Raw genomic sequence first — 13,137 nt, 5'->3', positions numbered from 1 at the left:
AACCAAATTAATCAGGCCAATAACTCATCAGGAAAACTGTTCCAGGTGGTAACATACCTGTCCAATCCTCTGCCACCCTCCTCAGAGGGATCCCAGGCCCTTTCAGAGGCACTGGCCAAATTTTTCGAAGATAAGGTCAGAGCCATCTTCTCCACTTTTTCGCTTGACCCTTCCTTATCCCATACCGAGCACTCCACTGCCAATAATACTCCACAATTTTCAGCCTTCGAAAATAGCACGAAAGAAACTGTTCAACCCCTGATCGCCCGAACCAAATCCGGATCACCACTTGACCCATGCCCTCCTGCCGTTCTCAACCTTGTCGCAAAAGCTGTTGCCCCGTCACTCACCACTATCTGCAACGCAATGTTCACATCCGGCACCTACCCTTCGGTATGGAAGGAAGCCATTATTAAACCGCTACTCAAAAAACCCAGTTTAGACCCTTCTCTTCCAGCCAGCTACAGGCCTATTGCATGCCTCCCTTTTTCCGGCCAAAATCTTTGAAAAGATCATGAACCAGCAATTGTCAACATACATCCACAACAACAACTTACTGGATGACACCCAGTTCGGGTTCCGTCAGGGACACGGCACGGAGACAGCACTCCTAAAAGCTGCGGACGAGATACGATCCACTATGGACAATGGAGGAGCTGCAATCCTCATACTTTTAGATCTGTCCGCGGCCTTCGACACGGTCGATCATACCACACTGATCGACCGTGTTGCGGCTATAGGAATAAGGGACAAGGCTAAGGAGCTTCTCGCCTCATTCTTGTCAAACCGCCCACAAACGGTGAAGTTGGGACAATACACCTCCCAGACTTTCTCCTTGCCTTGCGGTGTACCACAGGGATCCTCGCTAAGCCCGACACTGTTTAATATATATGTGTCTGACTTAGCGAGGGTCATCAAATCATACGGAATTTCTCTCACCACATACGCAGACGACACACAACTGGTGTTGTCCGTATTCGATGATGGCCAAACAGTAGCTTCAAACTTCCAATCTGGTATGAAAGCAATAAGCTCCTGGATGTCATCAAACTGCCTCAAGCTAAATTCTGATAAAACAGAAGTGATGACATTCGGGAGACTACAACCAATCTGGTCTCCACAATGGTGGCCCCAACAAATGGGACAACCTCCAGAACCAGTAGTCAAGGTACGAAATCTGGGGGTTATCTTTGACAACAAATTGTCCTTCCAGCAGCATGCAAATTCAGTGGTTTCATCCTCCTTCCACACCTTAAAAAAGATCAAAAAACTCATTCCGTACTTACCATCTTCTGCAGGCAAAACTTTAGTCAGCACGTTAGTCTTTTCTAAAACGGACTATTGTAATGCCTTGCTTCTAAATGCACAACAAAAGGTCCTCAACAAACTACAGACTGTACAGAATGCAGCAGCCAGGACCCTGCTACCCATTCCCAAATTTGCATCTGTCTCCCCCTACATCCAACAGCTACATTGGCTGCCGGTGAGGAGCCGCATCAAATTTAAAGCCTTGTGCATAGCTTATAAAGCGATCCACAATCATGGCCCCCTATTCCTAAAACAAGCCTTCCACCCGCCCGAACAGCGAAGAACACTGCGTTCATCCTCAGCCCATCTGCTAACAGTCCCCCGCACAAGAAGGGCTAACTGGGGAGACAAACGCTTCACCGGTGCCACAGCTAGACTGTGGAACACTCTCCCTCTCCACATCAAATGTGCACCAACTCTGCTCAATTTCAGAAAAAAACTGAAAACATGGTTGTTCCAAGCCTAAACCCCCTTCTCCGACAGAGAGTTCTGTGACAACAGCGCCGAGACAGCCTCGGGTATTTGCGCGCTCTAAAAATTGCCATAAATAAATAAATAAATATGATTCACACATGTCTTACCCAGAAGTACTTCCTTTTCAATGGCAGTATATATCATCAACTGCTTGGTACTTCGATGGGTACCTGCTTCGCCCCCAGCTTTGCCGGATTGTACTTAGGCTGGTGGGAGGAGCAGGTAGTCAGACACCTACCCCAATACCAGACCGGAGTACGTACATGGCTCCGGTATATTGATGACATTTTTATCATATGGGAGGGTAGTGAGGAAAAAGCTAAAGAGTTTGTTCAAACTCTCAATGTCAATGACTTTAACTTAACCTTCACAAGCCATATTGATAAAAGCATGATTGACTTTTTAGACCTTAAAGTTAGAATAGATGACAACCACCTCACAACAGCTCTATTCAGAAAAGAAACTGCGGGAAATAGCCTACTTCATGCTCAGAGCTGTCACCCCCGGAATTTGATTAATTCTATTCCTTTGGGAGAGCTTCTCAGATCTAAGAGAAACTGTACCAAACAGGCAGATTTTGAGAAAGTAAAAAATAGTCATGTGTGAAAGATTTAAAGCTAGAGGGTACCGTAAGAAATGTATTTCAGCAGCAGTCAAGAAAGTGTATAACAAAGAGTCAACACAGCCAGACATAGAAAAAGAAGGGGAGAACCAGGAAACAGTCAGGTTCATCACAGACTATAACTCACAGTCCAAAGTGGTAAGAGGTGCTATCAATACATTCTGGAACGCTTTGCAAACTGACAAGGACATTAAATCAAGTATCCTTGAGTTTCCACAAATAACTTATAGAAGACCTATGTCATTAAAAGACAAAATATGTCAGACTTTGGTGGCCAACAGAAAGAAGAGTAACCCGGTACAGGGATTCTTTGTCTGCGGCCGATGTAAGGCTTGTAAGTACAGCCATAACACGAAAGAAGTTAAGCTGTCTGAATACTGTGCCCCCTACAAGATTTTGAAACATGTCTCTTGTCACACAGAGTTTGCTGTCTATGCACTTAGGTGCCCATGTTATAAATTTTACGTGGGTAGTACAATTAAACCAGCTAAAGAGAGAGTTCTACAACATCTCAGAGCTATAAAGAACCTGGATAAACAATATTCAGTTGCCAGGCATTTTGCAACCCACCACCAGAGCAATAATAGTCTGTTATCCTTTACAGTACTGCATCAGATTCCGTTAAGAGAAAGGGGAGGTAACAGACTACAAGAACTGAGACGCCTTGAATCAATGTTTATTATCAAGTACCAAACCATGCAACCCCTTGGCCACAACTGTGATGATTCAGAAAAGGGGGGTGGTGATGAACAGAGTGTCTGAATTAAGCGGACCACTCTTACCCAGTCCAAAGATCAGGGCTTGATCCATCACCGGGAGCTTGTTTCCTTCCCAGTGTAAGAATTGGCTTTTGTAGTTTGGTTTGCCCTGTTCCCATCATGCACTGGGACAGGAACAGACTAATTTGCATACAGCCAGGTTCTGAAACTGGGATGGTGCAGTGAGCTAAAAAACGGTGTTGGATCTAGCCCTGATCTCTTGACTGGGTGAGAGTTTTCTGCTTAATTCAGAGACTCTGTCCCTCACCACCCCTTGTTGTAAATATTTTTGTCCACCCTAAGCGTGGAAGGGTATACTCAGACATGAGTCCCTTGCTCATTGCACCATCAGGATTCAAGCAAACCGGGCCGAAGACGGCTGTAATGCCAGAAACCGGTCCCCGGGAGCTTGTTTCCTTCCCAGTGTAAGAATTGGCTTTTGTAGTTTGGTTTGCCCTGTTCCCATCATGCACTGGGACAGGAACAGACTAATTTGCATACAGCCAGGTTCTGAAACTGGGATGGTGCAGTGAGCTAAAAAACGGTGTTGGATCTAGCCCTGATCTCTTGACTGGGTGAGAGTTTTCTGCTTAATTCAGAGACTCTGTCCCTCACCACCCCTTGTTGTAAATATTTTTGTCCACCCTAAGCGTGGAAGGGTATACTCAGACATGAGTCCCTTGCTCATTGCACCATCAGGATTCAAGCAAACCGGGCTGAAGACGGCTGTAATGCCAGAAACCGGTCCCCGGGAGCTTGTTTCCTTCCCAGTGTAAGAATTGGCTTTTGTAGTTTGGTTTGCCCTGTTCCCATCATGCACTGGGACAGGAACAGACTAATTTGCATACAGCCAGGTTCTGAAACTGGGATGGTGCAGTGAGCTAAAAAACGGTGTTGGATCTAGCCCTGATCTCTTGACTGGGTGAGAGTTTTCTGCTTAATTCAGAGACTCTGTCCCTCACCACCCCTTGTTGTAAATATTTTTGTCCACCCTAAGCGTGGAAGGGTATACTCAGACATGAGTCCCTTGCTCATTGCACCATCAGGATTCAAGCAAACCGGGCCGAAGACGGCTGTAATGCCAGAAACCGGTCCCCGGGAGCTTGTTTCCTTCCCAGTGTAAGAATTGGCTTTTGTAGTTTGGTTTGCCCTGTTCCCATCATGCACTGGGACAGGAACAGACTAATTTGCATACAGCCAGGTTCTGAAACTGGGATGGTGCAGTGAGCTAAAAAACGGTGTTGGATCTAGCCCTGATCTCTTGACTGGGTGAGAGTTTTCTGCTTAATTCAGAGACTCTGTCCCTCACCACCCCTTGTTGTAAATATTTTTGTCCACCCTAAGCGTGGAAGGGTATACTCAGACATGAGTCCCTTGCTCATTGCACCATCAGGATTCAAGCAAACCGGGCCGAAGACGGCTGTAATGCCAGAAACCGGTCCCCGGGAGCTTGTTTCCTTCCCAGTGTAAGAATTGGCTTTTGTAGTTTGGTTTGCCCTGTTCCCATCATGCACTGGGACAGGAACAGACTAATTTGCATACAGCCAGGTTCTGAAACTGGGATGGTGCAGTGAGCTAAAAAACGGTGTTGGATCTCGCCCTGATCTCTTGACTGGGTGAGAGTTTTCTGCTTAATTCAGAGACTCTGTCCCTCACCACCCCTTGTTGTAAATACAACTGTGATGAGGCACTGGGGGCACATCTAGGATGACAAACGAATTGTAACAGAATGTATTTGTTGCCTTTTTAAGTATAGCAGCTGAAGAAAAAACCTTGTTTTTAAATGAATGAATGTGCACACTCACGGCTGAATGTGGAAACCATATTCACGTTTATTTTCATCTTTTCACCGCAGGTACCTGTTGACCCAATTTGGGAGAGTGTGAGACACAGCACATGAAAGGCAGAGAGGCTGGAATTAAGTTTCATCGAGCAATAGCATTTATACAGTATGATTGACTGATTCAAGGGTTATGCCTAAATTAAGGCAAACAAACCGGCATTTGGACGAATCAGTTTGCTTTTGTGAAGGATTAGACACTTAAAGAGATGGAACATTTTGATATACACCTAAGTGCACGCCCACTGGGGCTTGATAACAAACACAAACGTGACAGGTTCAAATCAGTGCACAGCATAAATGACATGCCTGACAGCCCACTGGGGCAAGAAAACGACTAAGAAGATAGTGGCACAGTATGGTAGTGCACCTAGCTTTTGACTGCCCCGAGGTCGGGTGTTCGAATCTCGCGTTTTGTTAAACACAACTTCAGCTTATAATGATTGTCTGAGAATCCTAATACTGTAATTTGAAATGTATGATGAACTAAGCTGCTTTAATTTAATTTATTTGATTAATTCGGTATGGCCTGCTGCAATTTACTGCAAGTATGCGTTCATAGCTCCAGATATTACACGACTGGGTAGTCTGTTTTCTATGTTCATGTAATTCACATGTCACATGATTTGCATTTAAACTGTACTGTCATTCTGCACTAACACTCGTGAACAAGGGAACTTGTTTCCCGAAACGAGTCGAGTGCGTTTGTGAATAAAAACACTTTTGAATTGAGCTGTGGCCTGGATATCGTTCTGTGGAGAGAAAGGAGAACGACTGTCTGTTGAATATATATATATATATATATATATATATATATATATATATATATATATATATATATATATATATATATATATATGTGTGTGATCAAGGCTCAAGTGAGAACTGAAACGCGCTATGCCGTCTTGCACTGAAGAAAGGTATATAATTGCACTATACCGTGGTCCGGATCCGTTGTTTTGAAAGACTCAAAGTGATGTATATATATATATATATAAATATATATATTAACCAAAATCCCTCCTCCAAAGGAAATTGAGCCGCACTCCGAACAGTGATTGTAGATACAATTGTTTTATTTTATTTCTTGCCTTTTCCTGACGCGTTTCGGTCGTCTTCGACCTTTGTCAAAGGATAGTCTTTCGGCATCTGAAAACCACAAAGTCATTTCCGTTCATTTATACGTTTCAGCCCCCTGGTGGGCCACCTTTGGTAGGTCTTGACAATGAATCTTGGGACTTGTGGTTCAAAATTCAACCCTCCGGTGGGTGATGCCTTGATTTGCCATCATTTCCCTTTCTTTTTGTAAATATTTGAGTTTGTTTGCATTCACTGTTTGCTCTGTTCCATCTTCACTTTCAAAAGTGCAAAAGGAGACCATGCCGAAGCCAGTCTTCGGCGGCGCACAAACTGTCCCTTGGCGTTTTCACGTTCAACAAAATTGGTTCATCTTCGGGCAGTAGCGGCGCTCTCACTGGCGGTGCGTTCTTCCACGGCAGAACCACGCCGTTAAAAATTAACCGAAATCCCTCCTCCAAAGGAAATTGAGCCGCACTCCGAACAGTGATTGTAAATACAATTGTTTTATTTTATGTCTTGCCTTTTCCTGACGCGTTTCGGTCGTCTTCGACCTTTGTCAAAGGATAGTCTTTCGGCATCTGAAAACCACAAAGTCATTTCCATTCATTTATACGTTTCAGCCTCCTGGTGGGTCACCTTTGGTAGGTCTTGACAATGAATCTTGGGACTTGTGGTTTAAAATTCAACCCTCCGGTGGGTGATGCCTTGATTTGCCATCATTTCCCTTTCATTTTGTAAATATTTGAGTTTGTTTGCATTCATTGTTTGCTCCGTCGCATCTTCACTTTCAAAAGTGCAAAAGGAGACCATGCCGAAGCCAGTGTTCGGCGGCGCACAAACTGTCCCTTGGCGTTTTCACGTTAAACAAAATTCGTTCATCTTCAGGCAGTAGCGGCACTCTCACTGGCGGTGCGTTCTTCCACGGCAGAACCACGCGTTAAATATTAACCGAAATCCCTCCTCCAAAGGAAATTGAGCCGCACTCCGAACAGTGATTGTAGATACAATTGTTTTATTTTATTTCTTGCCTTTTCCTGACGCGTTTCGGTCGTCTTCGACCTTTGTCAAAGGATAGTCTTTCGGCATCTGAAAACCACAAAGTCATTTCCGTTCATTTATATGTTTCAGCCCCCTGGTGGGCCACCTTTGGTAGGTCTTGACAATGAATCTTGGGACTTGTGGTTTAAAATTCAACCCTTGGGCCACCTTTGGTAGGTCTTGACAATAAATCTTGGGACTTGTGGTTTAAAATTCAACCCTTGGGATGTTTGGTATCAAGCGCAATTATGTACCCATCCAACAATCTCAGGGCACTCTCTCTATCCCCACTACGTCTACTAGGTACTATGGAATATTTATATATATATATATATTTATATATCAGACCAGGTAGCCTTAAGCGAAGCACTGCCACACAAAGTTTTTCAATGAGCACGTTTATTTGAATCCATTTTACTGCTCGCTCCCTAGCAGATTTCAGAGTCTGCTTCGAACATAAAAGCGTTTCAGGGATGACCCTTTCCTCAGAGGCAATGTTCGTGAAGGTCAATCAAACAGTTTCTAGTAGTGTCTACTCAAATAGCTCTCACCTCCCTCTATGGGCGTGTCTCATGCGCACTGCATCTGGGCTTTGTAGTACACTGTCCTTTTACCCTCAGTGGGGCTGCTTCTTCAACCTTGCAATTTGAAACCAATGTTCTCCCAGTGGAGCGAGGAGGGCACTGGAACCTGACTGGAAGCGTATTTGCAGCAGTGAATTCGTGTACAAGGCAGCACCACCTGCGTTGGCGCTGCGCCTGCCTTTGTTCCATGACTGCAAGCTCCTACCAAAAGCCTGCATGGACCCTCATTCAAGGTGGGACTTGCTTCTCGACTGGGCAACAGCCGAAAATATTCAATCAGAACGGATAAGTGCATAAGCTTGTTTATTTAAGCAGAGTATGCCGCATGACGTTTCGGCTCCTTGGAGCGTTGCTCACATGACAACGTCCCTCATACAGTTGCTCATTTTTAAAGTGATAGTGACCAATTAAATCAACACCACGTGTTATTCACTCGGTGTAGACATGGAAAAAATATTCATAGTCAGATACAATGCACAGTTAAGTGTAAACAGTCATCAGTTGCAATTCAAAAATTGTAAAAATTATGTTGAATCTTCTTCCTTCCTCTTCGTAGACATTCCTTCAATTAAAAATCTTAACCACCGAGATGCTCTTCCGAAATGGGTTTAACGAACTTCCAAAATTTTTCCAATTTCCATTAAATAAATTCTTCCCGGAACACAACTCCTCTGTGCTGCCAATGCTCCTTCATTGAGAGGGGTGTCCCGGTCCTCGTCGCTAATGAAAGAATGTAATACTATATAAAATAGTAAAATAATTTATTAAGGTAAAATTACAGCAGCACAGCAACAAGACTGCATCCAGGAGAGTAGTCAGCGGAACTGACCAGAGCATAACTAAACATTCTTAATTAGGATTCCAATGGAACTGGAAGCCTACTTCCAAGTAAACCTATGTACAGATGAATTGGCAATGTAACAGGCCCCCCCAGCATTATTAAAGATTTCCCTAGATAGGTGGCAGTCCCCAGGGACCATCAATTATGAAAAATGCCCCTGGGAGGTTGCAGTGCTTTGGGCCTTAGGGATCATTGGAGGGCCCCTGCAGCCCCCCTCCTCAATAATTTGGAAATGCCCCTGGGACCTGGTCACCTGGGGGATGATGAGAAACAAAGTGGGGGAGACCGCTCTTCATTTTCTTTTCCAGTGGGATGTGTGGATCCAGTGCAATTCCTGCTGAAATGTTTAAAAAAAAAATTGGTGCCTTGCAGGGTCATGTGGGACTTTGCCAAGAGATCTAGGGGTTCAGGGTGCATCTACCCTGCCCCCTTTTCTTTTTTGTAATGTCTTGCCTTGTGACTCAGCTCAACTGAGTTAGAAGATGGCTGCCAAAACGTCCTGGTTTGAAGTGTTGGCAGCCAATCAGATCTCAGCTCAAGATCAGAAGGGGTCACATCCTCCACTTTCCTATATATCCAACTGGGCATTTCTTTAAATAACTCAGCAAGTGCTGAATGGATTTACAACATTTAACAAAAAGGTTGCTTTCTGGACAAACAGCTACCTTTATGACACATATGGTGTAATTCCATTCAGAAGTTTGGGCTGGAGTTTTGTTTAAAATTTTGTATGGAATTTAACGTGGGAAAAACATGTTTTGGGACACTCCCTTTTTCTTAGCCCCGCCCCCGCATGATGGATCACCTCGAAACTTTCAAGATAGCAACTAACATAAGTGTTGAATTCATTTTGTAAATTTCACGAAGATTCATCAAACGACAACAAAGTTATTGGCAAATCAAAAATCACTCTAACTATGGTATCTACATCCTAACAATAACTACCTACTGGCAATTGCCAGTAGGCAATTATATACATATATGTTTGTATATAACTATATGTGTATATATATATATGTGGTCAAGACTCGGGGAAGCCAAAACGTTATGATGGCGACACTGCTGAAAATAAAATAATCTGCACAAGAAGGAATTGTTCCGTGTCCGTACTTGTTGGGAGGAGGCGAGAAACAAGCCTCGGCTCACCTGCGGAATCTTGGATATATATATATAAATATATTTATATATATATGAAACCTCTGTCGCTCCTAGCTTCGTTGCACAGACAGAGACGGACCACCAGATTTGTGCGTTAAAAATATTTTATTGCTTGCTGCGGTCCCGACGCGGTTCTGCTCGGTGTGAACCTTGATCACATGACACGGAGGTAAGCTTTTTTCCTATTTTTAAAGTGACAGTGTATAGGAAAACATCAAATGTGGTATCATCGTCATACTAGACATAGAAGACATATTCCCCAAACATGAGGGGTTCAGTCAATTCTCCCACAATTACAACTAAGTTTACTTAATAAATGTAGTAAAATACATAAAAACATTATAAAATACATCAGTGTAATCCAGAGTAATCTTTACATGTATATTTGTAATGATAATTTGTAAGATATACTTGTAGTGAATTATCTTAAGTTAATACATAATTTATTTTTATAAGCTTTTTATAAGCTATAGTTGTAGCTAAATTCATTTAGCTCCTATTGTTAGGGAGGCTATTTTGTTATGCTTTTCTAGATCATTGATGATTACCCACAATGTGTTAGTGCTCTATTGGTGCATAATAGTAATTGTATATACAGTGATAAAAGTGCTGGTGCATTAAGTGTGTTGCTCAATTACTAGTCAGACTTTCTTCATCTGTATGAAGTGCATAATGCTAATCGGAAAGCGTATTGCAAAGTATATTGATTTCTCTTAATCTGGTGGTACTGTATCCCATGATTCCGGGAATAGTCATAGTGAAATACTCATTAGTTAGTGACCAAAAATTCACAGGAGCATTGTGTTTATTATGGTGGCTCTCGGGGATATTCTTAAAATATTTATGGTTCATGTGCAAATAATATATATATATCATCATTATTCACACTCATAATCCTATACCTATATATGTATAAATAGATAAAACATAATTAAATACATTTCATCATACAGGGTAGGTAAAAATCCATAAAAAATACATGTATAAATACTTAAATATAAATGGTATATAAACATGTATCACCTTATGTGATTAGGTAAAGCTCTAAAACCTGAATGTTAATAAATTAGGGAATCCCTTTGGTTTAATAGTCTCATTTACCTCTATTAATATACTGCTCCGGAATTGATTTTCTAATTGTAATTTCATATAGACAGATTCAATGGTGTTATCAATCTTAATATGCAGTCCTGTAAATTAAAAAGATACCTTTGTCAGTACTATTCCCCAGAATTTAATTATCATATACCGCTCTTCATTTATGTTATTTTGCATTATCTAAAGTTGAATCGTTCAAGGCAAACTTAATATGGGGCACAGATAGTTAGCCAACTATTATGTTTGTTCCCCATGACCTTATAGACAAGTATATAAATCCTCAGAAATATTGAGGCCATTGGGATGTTTGGTATCAAGCGCAATTATGTAACCTTCCAACAATCTCAGGGCACTCTCTCTATCCTCACTACGTCTACTAGGTACTATGGAATATTTATATATATATATATATATATATGTGATCAAGGCTCCTGTGAGAGCTGAAACGTGCTATGCCGTCTTGCACTGAAGAAAAGTATATAATTGCACTATACCGTGGTCCGGATCCATTGTTTTGAAAGACTCAAAGGGATGTATATATATATATATATATATCCAACGAAAAGGTTGGCGTTGAAGCGTCGATGGCCACTTTCAGCGGCGGGCCAGGACAGGATCGCCACTCCCAAGTATTCCAACACACTCGTTCACCCTTTTGAATAAAGAACGACGTCCAGGCCAACAGCTCGGTTCACACAACTGGTGTTTATTCACAGCCCACTCAACACGTTTCGGGAACAACTTCCCTTGCTCACGAGTAAATGTGCCTGTTTACAATCCAGTTTTAAAAGCATGTCATGTGATCGTGGTTGCAAAAAACATAATCAACAGACTACCAATGCATTGCTCATTTGGAGCTGTGAAGACAGATTCATTTCGTGTGGTCAGCAAATTGTGGCGTAAATCAATACGTGCTTTAACTGTGATAATAGCATGCCAAACATATTGTTTCAAAATTAGTGCATTACACCATACAACCATAATATAGTTCAGTAAATTTAAAATAAAATTCACGTGAGGTAAAAGCAGGACTGATAGCCTCAAACTCATGACCTCACAACAAAACATGTAACATTATCAAGGCCTAAGCGTGTGCGCCATCTCGGCACTGAACCTGTTGTATGTCCTGGTAGACTAAACGGAAAAATGCTCCTGAAGCTTTACAGTCATAGAGCCGCACTCGGCATACTTATAACAATTGCACAATCATGGTACATCTGAACATTCTTGATAGATAGTACATTAAATCGCATGCACATTAAGTTGTTCAGAAAATTAAATACAACAAACTTTGAAAATAACTTGAGGTAAAGGCAGGACTAATGGATAAGAGGTTAAGTCTTCTGCACTTATCTACCGCCTCAGCAGTACCTAAACGTTCAACGCCATCTTTGCACTGAATCTGTTGTTTGGCCTTTATAGGCTAAGTGGATATGGTTTGTGGGGTATTCACGTCATTGCACCCCAATGGGCATGAAGTCTTGGTGCTTAATTTACTATGCCTGTACAGTATAGCCCAAGCGGGCTTTACTGTACAGGCATAGTAAATTAAGCCAAAAAGTTGCCTGTTGAAGCAGAGCCACTCACAGGTACGTAACTTAAGCTGTCTTTATTGATGGAGGAAAGCTGAGTCCATAACAACAGATGCGCTGCGCTCGGTGAAAAATTCCCTCCCGACGCGTTTCATGCTTTCACAGCATTTCTTCAGGGGCTTAGGACAAAGTTCAGTGAAGGCTCGAGCTGTTTCTGGCACCAACAGTTGAAGATATTTATCCCGATCAGGTGGGATGGCCACCCTTGTGGCCTGCTGGTAATTGTGGTGTCCAAGTTGTACTCAGGTGAGTCGCCGTGCAGTTACTGATAATTAAAACTGTGTAACCCAAGTGGGCTGCGCTGTCACCAACTGCTGCTTGTCACGCTGTTTACATCCTCGATCAGCTGTACCTGATCCAAAACTTCGGCGTCTTGTGGTGCCAAAGCTGGGCTGCAGAATGCAGCGGGGCTCCTCCTGCGTCTCAGGCTGCCCTGAATATATTATTATAATATTATTATTATAGAGGCTTTTGTAGCACGCTCTGTTACTAAAAAGTATAGTATCCTGGCGCGAGAGAAAGGGGAGACAGATCACATTACATGCAGAATAGAGAGACATCCATTAGGCAGTGATGTTAAAGAGGTGGGTTTTTAGGCCTTTCCTGAACGCCATGATGGATGGGGATGTTCTCAAATGAAGAGGAAGGGTATTCCAAGCTCTCGCTGCTCTGACAGAGATGGATTGGCCGCAAAGCCTGCTATATTTAAACTTTGGCACAGTCATTTGGTGGAGATTGCTTGAT

Source organism: Lissotriton vulgaris, chromosome 7, assembly GCF_964263255.1.
Source record: "Lissotriton vulgaris chromosome 7, aLisVul1.2, whole genome shotgun sequence".
In the NCBI taxonomy this organism is placed as follows: domain Eukaryota; kingdom Metazoa; phylum Chordata; class Amphibia; order Caudata; family Salamandridae; genus Lissotriton; species Lissotriton vulgaris.
This window is presented reverse-complemented; position numbering follows the sequence as displayed.